The sequence below is a fragment of the Ranitomeya variabilis genome, chromosome 2 (genome assembly GCF_051348905.1).
Source record: "Ranitomeya variabilis isolate aRanVar5 chromosome 2, aRanVar5.hap1, whole genome shotgun sequence".
Taxonomy (NCBI): domain Eukaryota; kingdom Metazoa; phylum Chordata; class Amphibia; order Anura; family Dendrobatidae; genus Ranitomeya; species Ranitomeya variabilis.
This window is the reverse complement of record NC_135233.1, coordinates 232,426,340-232,439,036: the sequence shown is the minus strand read 5'-3', so window position 1 is coordinate 232,439,036 and position 12,697 is coordinate 232,426,340. Positions and strand designations below refer to the sequence as shown.

The 12,697-nt window shown below is 44.6% G+C and overlaps 1 protein-coding gene across 1 annotated transcript in view; it reads right to left on the bottom strand.

The window, feature by feature from the left end:
• The window catches only part of TOR4A (torsin family 4 member A), a 55,493-nt gene extending 43,670 nt beyond the window's left edge, over nucleotides 1–11,823 (bottom strand). Inside the window, exon 1 of the mRNA XM_077284008.1 lies at nucleotides 11,697–11,823. The gene's annotated coding sequence lies outside the window, so the exon portion shown is untranslated. The remainder of the gene's footprint in view (nucleotides 1–11,696) is intronic.
• Nucleotides 11,824–12,697: the final 874 nt, after the last annotated feature.

Sequence of the window (12,697 nt, the reverse complement as noted above, 5' to 3'; positions counted from 1 at the left end):
CACGGCTTTGCGCTATAAACTTTAGTGAAACACTTGGGGGTTCAAAGTTCTCAAAACACATCTAGATAAGTTCCTTGGGAGGTCTAGTTTCCAATATGGGGTCACTTGTGGGGGGTTTGTACTGTTTGGGTACATCAGGGGCTCTGCAAATGCAACGTGACGGCTGCTGACCAATCCATTTAAGTCTGCATTCCAAATGGCGCTCCTTCCCTTCCGAGCTCTGTCATGCGCCCAAACAGTGGTTCCCCCCCACATATGGGGTATCAGCGTACTCAGGACAAATTGGAAAACAAATTTTGGGGTTTAATTTATTCTGTTACCCTTGTAAAAATACAAAGCTGGGGGCTAAAAAATCATTTTTGAGAAAAAAAAAAATATATATTTTCACGGCTCTGCGTTATAATCTGTAGTGAAACACTTGGGGGTTCAAAGCTCTCAAAACACATCTAGATAAGTTCCTTAGGGGGTCTACTTTCCAAAATGGTGTCACTTGTAGGGAGTTTCAATGTTTAGGCACATCAGGGGCTCTCCAAACGCAACATGGCGTCCCATCTCAATTCCAGTCAATTTTGCATTGAAAAGTCAAATGGCGCTCCTTCCCTTCCAAGCTCTGCCATGCGCCCAAACAATGGTTTACACCCACATATGGGGTATCAGCGTACTCAGGACAAATTGCACAACATTTTTTGGGGTCCAATTTCTTCTCTTACCCTTGGGAAAATAAAAAATTGGGGGCAAAAAGATCATTTTTGTGAAAAAATATGATTTTTTATTTTTACGGCTCTGCATTATAAACTTCTGTGAAGCACTTGGTGGGTCAAAGTGCTCACCACACATCTAGATAAGTTCCTTAGGGGGTCTACTTTCCAAAATGGTGTCACTTGTAGGGAGTTTCAATGTTTAGGCACATCAGGGGCTCTCCAAACGCAACATGGCGTCCCATCTCAATTCCAGTCAATTTTGCATTGAAAAGTCAAATGGCGCTCCTTCCCTTCCAAGCTCTGCCATGCGCCCAAACAATGGTTTACACCCACATATGGGGTATCAGCGTACTCAGGACAAATTGCACAACATTTTTTTGGGTCCAATTTCTTCTCTTACCCTTGGGAAAATAAAAAATTGGGGGCGAAAAGATCATTTTTGTGAAAAAATATGATTTTTTATTTTTACGGCTCTGCATTATAAACTTCTGTGAAGCACTTGGTGGGTCAAAGTGCTCACCACACATCTAGATAAGTTCCTTAGGGGGTCTACTTTCCAAAATGGTGTCACTTGTAGGGAGTTTCAATGTTTAGGCACATCAGGGGCTCTCCAAACGCAACATGGCGTCCCATCTCAATTCCAGTCAATTTTGCATTGAAAAGTCAAATGGCGCTCCTTCCCTTCCAAGCTCTGCCATGCGCCCAAACAATGGTTTACACCCACATATGGGGTATCAGCGTACTCAGGACAAATTGCACAACATTTTTTGGGGTCCAATTTCTTCTCTTACCCTTGGGAAAATAAAAAATTGGGGGCGAAAAGATCATTTTTGTGAAAAAATATGATTTTTTATTTTTACGGCTCTGCATTATAAACTTCTGTGAAGCACTTGGTGGGTCAAAGTGCTCACCACACATCTAGATAAGTTCCTTAGGGGGTCTACTTTCCAAAATGGTGTCACTTGTAGGGAGTTTCAATGTTTAGGCACATCAGGGGCTCTCCAAACGCAACATGGCGTCCCATCTCAATTCCAGTCAATTTTGCATTGAAAAGTCAAATGGCGCTCCTTCCCTTCCAAGCTCTGCCATGCGCCTAAACAATGGTTTACACCCACATATGGGGTATCATCGTACTCAGGACAAATTGTACAACAACTTTGGGGGTCCATTTTCTCCTGTTACCCTTGGTAAAATAAAACAAATTGGAGCTGAAATAAATTTTGTGTGAAAAAAAGTTAAATGTTCATTTTTATTTAAACATTCCAAAAATTCCTGTGAAACACCTGAAGGGTTAATAAACTTCTTGAATGTGGTTTTGAGCACCTTGAGGGGTGCAGTTTTTAGAATGGTGTCACACTTGAGTATTTTCTATCATATAGACCCCTCAAAATGACTTCAAATGAGATGTGGTCCCTAAAAAAAAATGGTGTTGTAAAAATGAGAAATTGCTGGTCAACTTTTAACCCTTATAACTCCGTCACAAAAAAAAATTTTGGTTCCAAAATTGTACTGATGTAAAGTAGACATGTGGGAAATGTTACTTATTAAGTATTTTGCGTGACATATGTCTGTGATTTAAGGGCACAAAAATTCAAAGTTGGAAAATTGCAAAATTTTCAAAATTTTCGCCAAATTTCCATTTTTTTCACAAATAAACGCAAGTTATATCGAATAAATTTTACCTTTAACATGAAGTACAATATGTCACGAGAAAACAATGTCAGAATCGCCAAGATCCGTCAAAGCGTTCCAGAGTTATAGCCTCATAAAGGGACAGTGGTCAGAATTGTAAAAATTGGCCCGGTCATTAACGTGCAAACCACCCTTGGGGGTGAAGGGGTTAATATTCTTCATTTCACCATACTTCAGCGCTTGCAAAAAACTTAAAATAATAAACCGTATACTACCTGTCCGCCGTAGTCCAATTAATAACGAGTGTTCCACGACGATCTCCCCTATAGAACAGTGACATCGGGTGATGTCACTGCTCTATAGGACCCTCAGTGACACACTGACAGGAGACAATGGCTCCTGCAGTGCATCACTGAGGTTACCTGAGTTCAAAGTGTCACTTTATGCCAATTGCTGCATGGGAAAATGTCTCACCCAGCAATGCCATAAAGTGAGACTAGGGACTTTTTTTTTTACAGCGGCGGAGGAATACAGTGGTGGAAGGATACCTTCCTGCCCTCATTGTGTTCCTGGAGCCCCTGGAGAGCAATCGCATTATCTGATGCTGCTGCTTTCCATGGGAGATCGTCGTGGGACACTCGTGGATTTCTGCGGACAGGGAGTATATTGGTTGTTTGTTTTTTTCATATTTTTTACAGATGACACTGGCTTCGGGGAACAAAATGACAAGTAATGGTGAGTATGAAATTTATGTTTAATGTACTGTATGTCTATATGTATTGTGTGTAGCATGTGTGTGTAGCATGTGTGTGCAGGATGTGTGTAGCATGTGTGTGTGCAGGATGTATGTAGCATGTGTGTGTGCAGGATGTATGTAGCATGTATATAGCATGTATGTAGCATGTATGGATGTATGTAGCATGTATGTAGCATGTATGGATGGAGTATTGTTTTTTTTTTATTCAACACATTAGCCGGATGATGGGACTATTACTGTCCCATCATTGGCTAATGAGTCAATCACTGTCAGTCTAGCAGGCATCGTCCGATGGGACTTGTAGTCCCATCGGACGATGCTTGCACACACGCATAGAGACCCCCCCACACGGGGAGAGAATGCAGGGGGGAGAGGAAGGAGAGCGACACGGGGGGAGAGCGACATGGGGGGGGGCAGAGAATGCAGGGGGGAGAGCGACACGGGGGGGGGCAGAGAATGCAGGGGGGAGAGGAGGGAGAGCGACATGGGGAGAGGAGGAGGAAGGACACGGAGAGAGAAGGCAGGGAGGAGAGGAGGAAGAGCGACACGGGGGGGGGGGGGGGGGGGAGGAGAGAATGCAGCTTGATCTCCGGGACTGTGTGCAAGTGGGGAGGCGGAGACATAGCAGGAAAAGCACCCAGGGAGGGCAGCGTGTGAGGAGCAGAGGATGTCTGCTCAGAACGTGCAGTGCCTGGAGTACAGACAGAGGAGCAGGGAGATAAATCACCCGCACTCTCCGGCTCCAGTCAGCGCTTCTGTCCTGCAGCGATAGAGAGCAAGTGGATCTGGCAGATAGCACTGGGCTATAGTAAAATGGCGGCCAGTCACACCTACAGCAGTGAGTTGTACAGCCCACAGAGGCGTGCCCAGCTCACTGCTAATGCCTCTTCAATGTTATAGATAGGGTCTATTATCTCCTATGTCCATGGGGTGCCGTAATATGACACTGCTAGTGTTGTGCTACTGCTGTGAAACCAAGATGTCAGCCCCCAGTTCCTTCTTTCTGCTCGTATAACTCATGAAATCTGTTTTACATGCATTCAAATCTTGGTTATAACAGCATGTTATGCTACATTACATTGATTAATTAATGATCTACAAACGCGGTACCTTACCTTTAATTCCATCGCCTATGCAATACTAAGGAAATCCTGAAAACATGACCTGTTGTGGGGTCTTGAGGACTGGAGTTGAGAAACACTGTTGTAGATTGTAAGCTCTCACGAGCAGGGTCGTCTTGTTGTGCTTTAATTATTGTATTGTTAACGTTATTACTTATGACTGTTGTGTTTGAAACTGTTAAGCTGTAAAGCACTGCGAAATATGGTGGCGCTATATAAATAAAGATTATTATTATTATTATTACCTGACGATAATGCTCACCTCCCAATACTGATCTGACCAACACTGGAGAAAACCTTTATGTCTACCCTGTAATCAGTCCACACAAAACTTCTTTCCACCACTGCACTGGCATTGCTCTCTAGCAACAGACTAGTCGAATTCTAGCACTCTGGCATTCAGAGGGTTAACCGTAGACTGTACTTTCTGTTTTTGAGGATTTGGGGTAGATGTGTAGCAGCAAGACAACATACACATAACCAAAACAGCACAAAAGGAAAAGGGGATGCATTAAGAGACTGTTTACTTATTAGAAAGATGAGGGATCTTGCACAGGAGAACTGCGAAAATTCAGACATCTGCAATTGTAAGGTTCGCATACAGATTAGAAAAAAATATCATTTTAACCCAGTGGGCTCATCAGACCATCTATTGTGTATTGTGGTGTCTCCCATAACAGGTTTTGTGGGGGGACATAAGGATCGGATGGTTGGAATTCAATCACCTGATCCTTTTGTTTGTCAGGGAGCAGTGCTCAGGGGAGCCTGTATGGGGGAGGAAGGAGAGGGGGCTGCTTTCGTTGCATCTTCTGGGTCTGACCATTTGTGTGGCTCTGAGACATTTTAAAGAGTGCCAATAGACCCCTCAACCCCTCTTCTTGTCAGATGAGAAGAGGATGGATAACCTACATGCATAGAAGGAAGGATTGCAGGACCTCATTATAGTCTTTTCTTCTTTTCAATAGGAATCTCGTATGCATGTAATCTACCATGACAATGAAATATCTATAATCTTGTCTGATATGAAAGGGTTTATCACTATTTTATTTTTACTTTAACCCCTTCCCGACCTTTGACGCCACGTAGGCGTCATGAAAGTCGGTGCCAATCCGACCTGTGACGCCTATGTGGCGTCATGGATTGATTGCGTCCCTGCAGATCGGGTGAAAGGGTTAACTCCAATTTCACCCGATCTGCAGGGACAGGGGGAGTGGTACTTCAGTCCAGGGGGGGGTGGCTTCACCCCCCCCCCCCGTGGCTACGATCGCTCTGATTGGCTGTTGAAAGTGAAACTGCCAATCAGAGCGATTTGTAATATTTCACCTAAAAAACTGGTGAAATATTACAATCCAGCCATGGCCGATGCTGCAATATCATCGGCCATGGCTGGAAACACTGATGTGACCCCCCACCCACCCCACCGATCGCTCCCCCAAGCCACCGATCTCTGGTCCGCTCCCCTCCGTCTTGTGCTCCGCTCCCCCGTCCTGTCCGCTCCCCCCGTGCTCCTATGCCACCCCCGTGCTCCGACGCCCCCCCGTGCCCCGATCTCCACCCCCTTATACTTACCGAGGCTCCCGGTGTCCATCCGTCTTCTCCATGGGCGCCGCCATCTTCCAAAATGGCGGGCACATGCGCAGTGCGCCCGCCGAATCTGCCGGCCGGCAGATTCGTTCCAGGTATAGTTTGATCACTGTGATATAACCTATCACAGCGATCAAAATAAAAAAAATAGTAAATGACCCCCCCTCTTTATCACCCCCATAGGTAGGGACAATAATAAAAAAAAGAAAATATTTTTTTTTCTTTTTCCACTAGGATTAGGGTTAGAACTAGGGTTAGAACTAGGGGTAGGGTTAGGGTTAGGGGTAGGGGTAGGGTTAGGGTTAGGGTTAGGGGTAGGGTTAGGGCTAGGGGTAGGGTTAGGGGTAGGGTTAGGGGTAGGGTTAGGGGTAGGGTTAGTGCATGTGCACACAGTGCGGATTTGGCTGCGGATCCGCAGCGGATTGGCCGTGGATCCGCAGCGGATTGGCCGCGGATCCGCAGCGGATTGGCCGCTGCGAATTCGTAGCAGTTTTCCATCAGGTTTACAGTACCATGTACACCTATGGAAAACCAAATCTGCTGTGCCCATGGTGCGGAAAATTCCGTGCGGAAACGCTGCGTTGTATTTTCCGCAGCATGTCAATTCTTTGTGCAGATTCCACAGCGTTTTACACCTGTTCCTCAATAGGAATCCGCAGGTGAAATCCGCACAAAAAAACACTGGAAATCCGCTGTAAATCCGCAGGTAAAACGCAGTGCCTTTTACCTGCAGATTTTTCAAAAATCGTGCGGAAAAATCTCACACGAATCCGTAACGTGGGCACATAGCCTTAGGGTTAGGGTTGGAATTAGAGTTAGGGTTGGAATTAGGGCTAGGGTTGGAAATAGGGTTAAGATTAGGCTTGTGGTTAGGGTTACGGATAGGGTTAGGGGTGTGTTGGGGTTACAGTTGTGGTTAGGGTTGGGATTAGGGTTAGGGTTCGGATTAGGGTTAGGATTAGGGTTAGGGTTGGGATTAGGGTTACGGGTGTGTTGGGGTTAGGGTTGTGGTTAGGGGTGTGTTGGGGTTAGGGTTGTGATTAGGGTTATGGCTACAGTTGGGATTAGGGTTAGGGGTGTGTTGGGGTTAGTGTTGAAGTTAGAATTGAGGGGTTTCCACTGTTTAGGCACATCAGGGGACTCCAAACGCAGCATGGCGCCACCATTGATTCCAGCCAATCTTGCGTTCAAAAAGTCAAATGGTGCTCCCTCCCTTCCAAGCCCCGACGTGCGCCCAAACAGAGGTTTACCCCCACATATGGGGTACCAGCGTACTCAGGACAAACTGGGCAACAAATGTTGGGGTCCAATTTCTCCTGTTACCCTTGCAAAAATAAAAAATTACTTGCTAAAACATAATTTTTGAGGAAAGAACAATTATTTTTTATTTTCACGGCTCTGCGTTGTAAACTTCTGTGAAGCACTTGGGGGTTGAACGTGCTCACCACACATCTAGATAAGTTCCTTGGGGGGTCTAGTTTCCAAAATGGGGTCACTTGTGGGGGGTTTCTACTGTTTAGGCACATCAGGGGCTCTGCAAATGCAACGTGACGCCCGCAGACCATTCCATCAAAGTCTGCATTTCAAATGTCACTACTTCCCTTCCGAGCCCTGACGTGCGCCCAAACAGTGGTTTACCCCCACATATGGGGTATCAGCGTACTCACAACAAACTGGGCAACAAATATTGTGGTCCAATTTCTCCTGTTACCCTTGTGAAAATAAAAAATTGCTTGCTAAAACATCTTTTTTGAGGAAAGAAAAATGATTTTTTATTTTCACGGCTCTGTGTTGTACACTTCTGTGAAGCACTTGGGGGTTGAACTTGCTCACCACACATCTAGATAAGTTCCTTGGGGGGTCTAGTCTCCAAAATGGGGTCACTTGTGGGGGGTTTCTACTGTTTAGGCACATCAGGGGCTCTGCAAACGTAACATGATGCCCACAGACCATTCCATCAAAGTCTGCATTCAAAAACGTCACTACTTCTCTTCCGAGCCCCGGCATGTGCCCAAACAGTGGTTTACCCCCACATATGGGGTATCAGCGTACTCAGGACAAACTGGACAACAACTTTTGGGGTCAAATTTCTCCTGTTACCCTTGGGAAAATTAAAAAATTCTGGGCTAAAAAAAATATTTTTGAGGAAAGGAAACACATTTATTATTTTCACGGCTTTGCGTTATAAACTTCTGTGAAGCACTTGGGGGTTCAAAGTGCTCACCACACATCTAGATTAGTTCCTTGGGAGGTCTAGTTTCCAAAATGGGGTCACTTGTGGGGGAGCTCCAATGTTTAGGCACACAGGGGCTCTCCAAACGCGACATGGTGTCCGCTAATGATTGGAGCTAATTTTCCATTCAAAAAGCCAAATGACGTGCCTTCCCTTCCGAGCCCTGCCGTGCGCCCAAACACTGGTTTACCCCCACATATGGGGTATCATCGTACTCAGGACAAACTGGACAACAACATTTGGGCTCCAATTTCTCCTATTACCCTTGGGAAAATAAAAAATTCCGGGCTAAAAATCATTTTTGAGGAAAGAAAAATTATTTTTTATTTTCGCGGCTCTGCGTTATAAACTTCTGTGAAGCACCTGGGGGTTTTAAGTGCTCACTATGCATCTAGATAAGTTCCTTGGGGGGTCTAGTTTCCAAAATGGGGTCACTTGTAGGGGAGCTCCAATGTTTAGGCACACAGGGGCTCTCCAAACGCGACATGGTGTCCGCTAACGATTGGAGCTAATTTTCCATTCAAAAAGTCAAATGGCGCGCCTCCCCTTCCGAGCCTTGCCGTGCACCCAAACAGTGGTTTACCCCCACATATGAGGTATCGGCGTACTCAGGAGAAATTGCCCAACAAATTTTAGGATCCATTTTATCCTGTTGCCCATCTGAAAATGAAAAAACTGAGGCTAAAAGAAATTTTGTGTGAAAAAAAAGTACTTTTTCATTTTTACGGATCAATTTGTGAAGCACCTGAGGGTTTAAAGTGCTCACTATGCTTCTAGATAAGTTCCTTGGGGGGTCTAGTTTCCAAAATGGGGTCACTTGTGGGGTAGCTCCAATGTTTAGGCACACAGGGGCTCTCCAAACGTGACATGGTGTCCGCTAGCGATGGAGATAATTTTTCATTCAAAAAGTCAAATGGCGCTCCTTCCCTTCCGAGCCCTGCCGTGCGCCCAAACAGTGGTTTACCCCCACATATGAGGTATCAGCGTACTCAGGACAAATTGGACAACAAGGTTCGTGGTCAGTTTCTCCTTTTACCCTTGGGAAAATAAAAAAATTGTTGCTAAAAGATCATTTTTGTGACTAAAAAGTTAAATGTTCATTTTTTACTTCCATGTTGCTTCTGCTGCTGTGAAACACCTGAAGGGTTAATAAACTTCTTGAATGTGGTTTTGAGCACCTTGAGGGGTGCAGTTTTTAGAATGGTGTCACTTTTGGGTATTTTCAGCCATATAGAACCCTCAAAATGACTTCAAATGTGAGGTGGTCCCTAAAAAAAATGGTTTTGTAAATTTTGTTGTAAAAATGAGAATTCACTGGTCAAATTTTAACCCTTATAACTTCCTAGCAAAAAAAAATGTTGTTTCCAAAATTGTGCTGATGTAAAGTAGACATGTGGGAAATGTTATTTATTAACTATTTTGTGTCACATAACTCTCTGGTTTAACAGAATAAAAATTAAAAATGTGAAAATTGCGAAATTTTCAAAATTTTCGCCAAATTTCCGTTTTTTTCACAAATAAACTCAGAAATTATCGACCTAAATTTACCACTAACATGAAGCCCAAGATGTCACGAAAAAACAATCTCAGAATCGCTAGGATCCGTTGAAGCGTTCCTGAGTTATTACCTCATAAAGGGACACTGGTCAGAATTGCAAAAAACGGCCAGGTCATTAAGGCCAAAATAGGCTGAGTCATGAAGGGGTTAAAAATGAGCCTATAGTAGTCTAGGCATATAATAAAAGGCAGGTAGCTACTGGACCCCTGCATTCTTCCCCTCGCTGCACATTTTTTTCTTCCCTCCCTGTTTTCGTGGGGAACATCATGAGACCACTGCAGCTGGTCCAAGGCCATTGATTGGCTGCAGCTGTGACATTCATTCTGGGACAGAAGAGATCTAGGAGTCTGTCTCTTCCAGCTCTGGAAAGACAAGCTTTGGGGCCACTGATTGGCTGCAGCAGTCACATATCATCCTCCATCAGAAGGGGTGGAGGAGAATGACTGGTGATCTAGGCAGCACGGGTGAGGGATGCAGGGGGCCAGCAGGTATGCAGTGCCGTGGAGTCCGAGTCTGAGTTCGTTCTGGACAAGTTGGAATTGGTATAAAATGGACCAACTCCGACTTTTAAAATATATAGTAAGTTGGGTAAAGTAGTACAATGCAGGATGTGCTGTACATTTTTTTCATAAGATTTTGTAGAGTTATTAACTGTCCTATAAATGTCTGTTCTGTTCCAGATCTAAGTATCTGGGCTTTTAGACGAGATGAATCTGTGTGCACTGTACAGGCTCAGTAGTGACAAGTGCTGAGGAGTCATAGATGAGATGACTCTGTGCCGCACTTTATGTACAGGCTCACTAGTGACAAGACCTGTGGAGTCATGGATGAGATGAATCTGTGCCGCACTTTATGTACAGGCTCAGTAGTGACCAGTGCTGTGGAGTCGTAGATGAGATAAATCTGTGCTGCACTTCATGTACATGCTCAGTAGTGACCAGTGCTGTGGAGTCTGAGAAATTGAGGAGTCAGAGGTTTGGCTTACTGACTCCACAGCCCTGCAGGTAAGTTTCCATACATTTTCATTTGGTCATCTCTGCTTCTCTTCATACTAAAGTAGTTGTTCTGATTCTTAGGAACCAATGGTTGTCTAGACCCAACTAAAAGAACAGGCTCATCCAACTTCAGTCTAATATTTATGTATTGATTTTATATTCTATATTTTCGATTTCATGAAAAGTGGAGTCTTTCATTTCATTACAGTGTCCCAACATAACAACTTGTCCACCAAAACACAAAAGAAAGTGAAAACCTGCCGCTGACCCTAAAGACACAGACAAGGTACTAATCAGCCTAACCAAGCAACAGTTATTCAGGGTCAGACCGGGCGGCGGCGGGCATTCACACTCAATTTTCTGATGAGTCAAGTACTTTAGACTTTTCAGAATTGCAGCATTATTCAGGAAACAGGTGAAGAAGTTTTGTTTTTTTGTTGTAAGTCTGCAAATTCAGAGCCCAAAGCAAAATCTGGACCAGGGGCCCCAACCATTATAGTTCTACAGTCCTCAGGACCATCAAGCAACAGACTGCAATTTCTGTACCCCTTATACATCAGAACAGGACCAACACCTTATCCGACCAAATCTTCCACAATCGCCCAAGACCTTGGCCTTGCTGACCTAAATCGACTGTTCTTTAGGAGACTTTTCCCATCAGAATTTTGTCACTCTTTTTCCTGATACTGATTGTTAAGGACCTGCGCTTTACCAACTTGGGCTCTTAAGGATACATTGACGATTACATAACAGCCCACAATCATCCTAAGAACTAACAGGGCATATCCGTCCTCTAAATAATTTCAGTGGTCAGAAAACAGAAGTACTTTAGCTCTGAGCACTTACAATTTTGGCAGTCTTGATGATAGAGCCATGTTTGCTCTGCTCTGCTGCATGTGTTTCTATTCAGAGCGGTTACAATGTGCAGGGTGATGGCTGCCACAATGTAAACTGTTTGCATGTGGCGTGAATGTAGAGCATTGTAGTGCACACCAGTCAGACGAGGGGGTTCCTACCAACAGTGGCTGACAAAACATGTACCGACATATTGTACGACTTAATATAGAACATACTAGTGCATTGTTATATACCGGCATCGCCCAGCTGCTACATACCTGTGCCCACCTCACACCCTCCTGCCCGCCTGGCACTGCTGCTCTCTGCCTGGGCTCATCCTGGTCTGAGCTCTGGAGGGAGGCACTGATACCAGCGAGAACTAAGCAAAATTCACCTCCCCCAGATGCCGCTCACACTTAACTTCTGCAAATACTGGGAAGAAGCTAGTGAAATCCATCCCAGCCCCCAGGAATGTCCGCCTCTCCAGAGGCTATAAGCTGGAATTCTTCGCATAGAAAGCGCATGATCCTCAGGTGTGTGCATGTAAAGCCAGGCAAAAGAAAAATACTGCGCCCCTTTACATATTCAGGCATCGTGTTTTATAGCATCTCAATTACCGGGAAAGGTGGGTGACAAGTGATATGGCTGCTACATTCCCTATACATTTTCAGTGGAGAGCAGCATATTCCTCATTAGATCATGTAACTGGCTGAACCTGAGCCTTCCCGACCGTTCCAGTGAAAAGTTATCTGTCTGATTATCAGATGAAATCGGATGACGCCCATTTTATGTATGTGGGGCACTAAATGCTAAGATAGAGGTTATGGGAATAAGAGCATTATGCTGCAAGCTTCCTTTAAAGGGAACCTGTTGGTGCGTTTTTACATATAGAAGTAGTGGTATGTCTGTTTAGGGGCTTCTCCTCCAATAATAATTACCGTATGCCTTCTTTATAGAGATCTGATGTACTAGTCATGAAAAATCTAACATAGAATTCCTATGCAAATCACACTGGAAGTGCACTGGGGGAGTGTCCGTACACTTGGACTGCTTATTTCAAGTGCATATACACCCCCCCCAGTCAACTCCCCGTCTGATTTACATATGACTTAGGATTATTCATGACTGGCACATCGTATCGCTATAAAGAAATGTATAATTATTATTGGGGAGAACCTATACAGCCATAGCACTACATCCATATGTAAAAGCATGCTTAACGGACTCCTGCCGATGCTGACAACTGGGCCCTGAAATGCCTACTCTCCATTAATTGTCT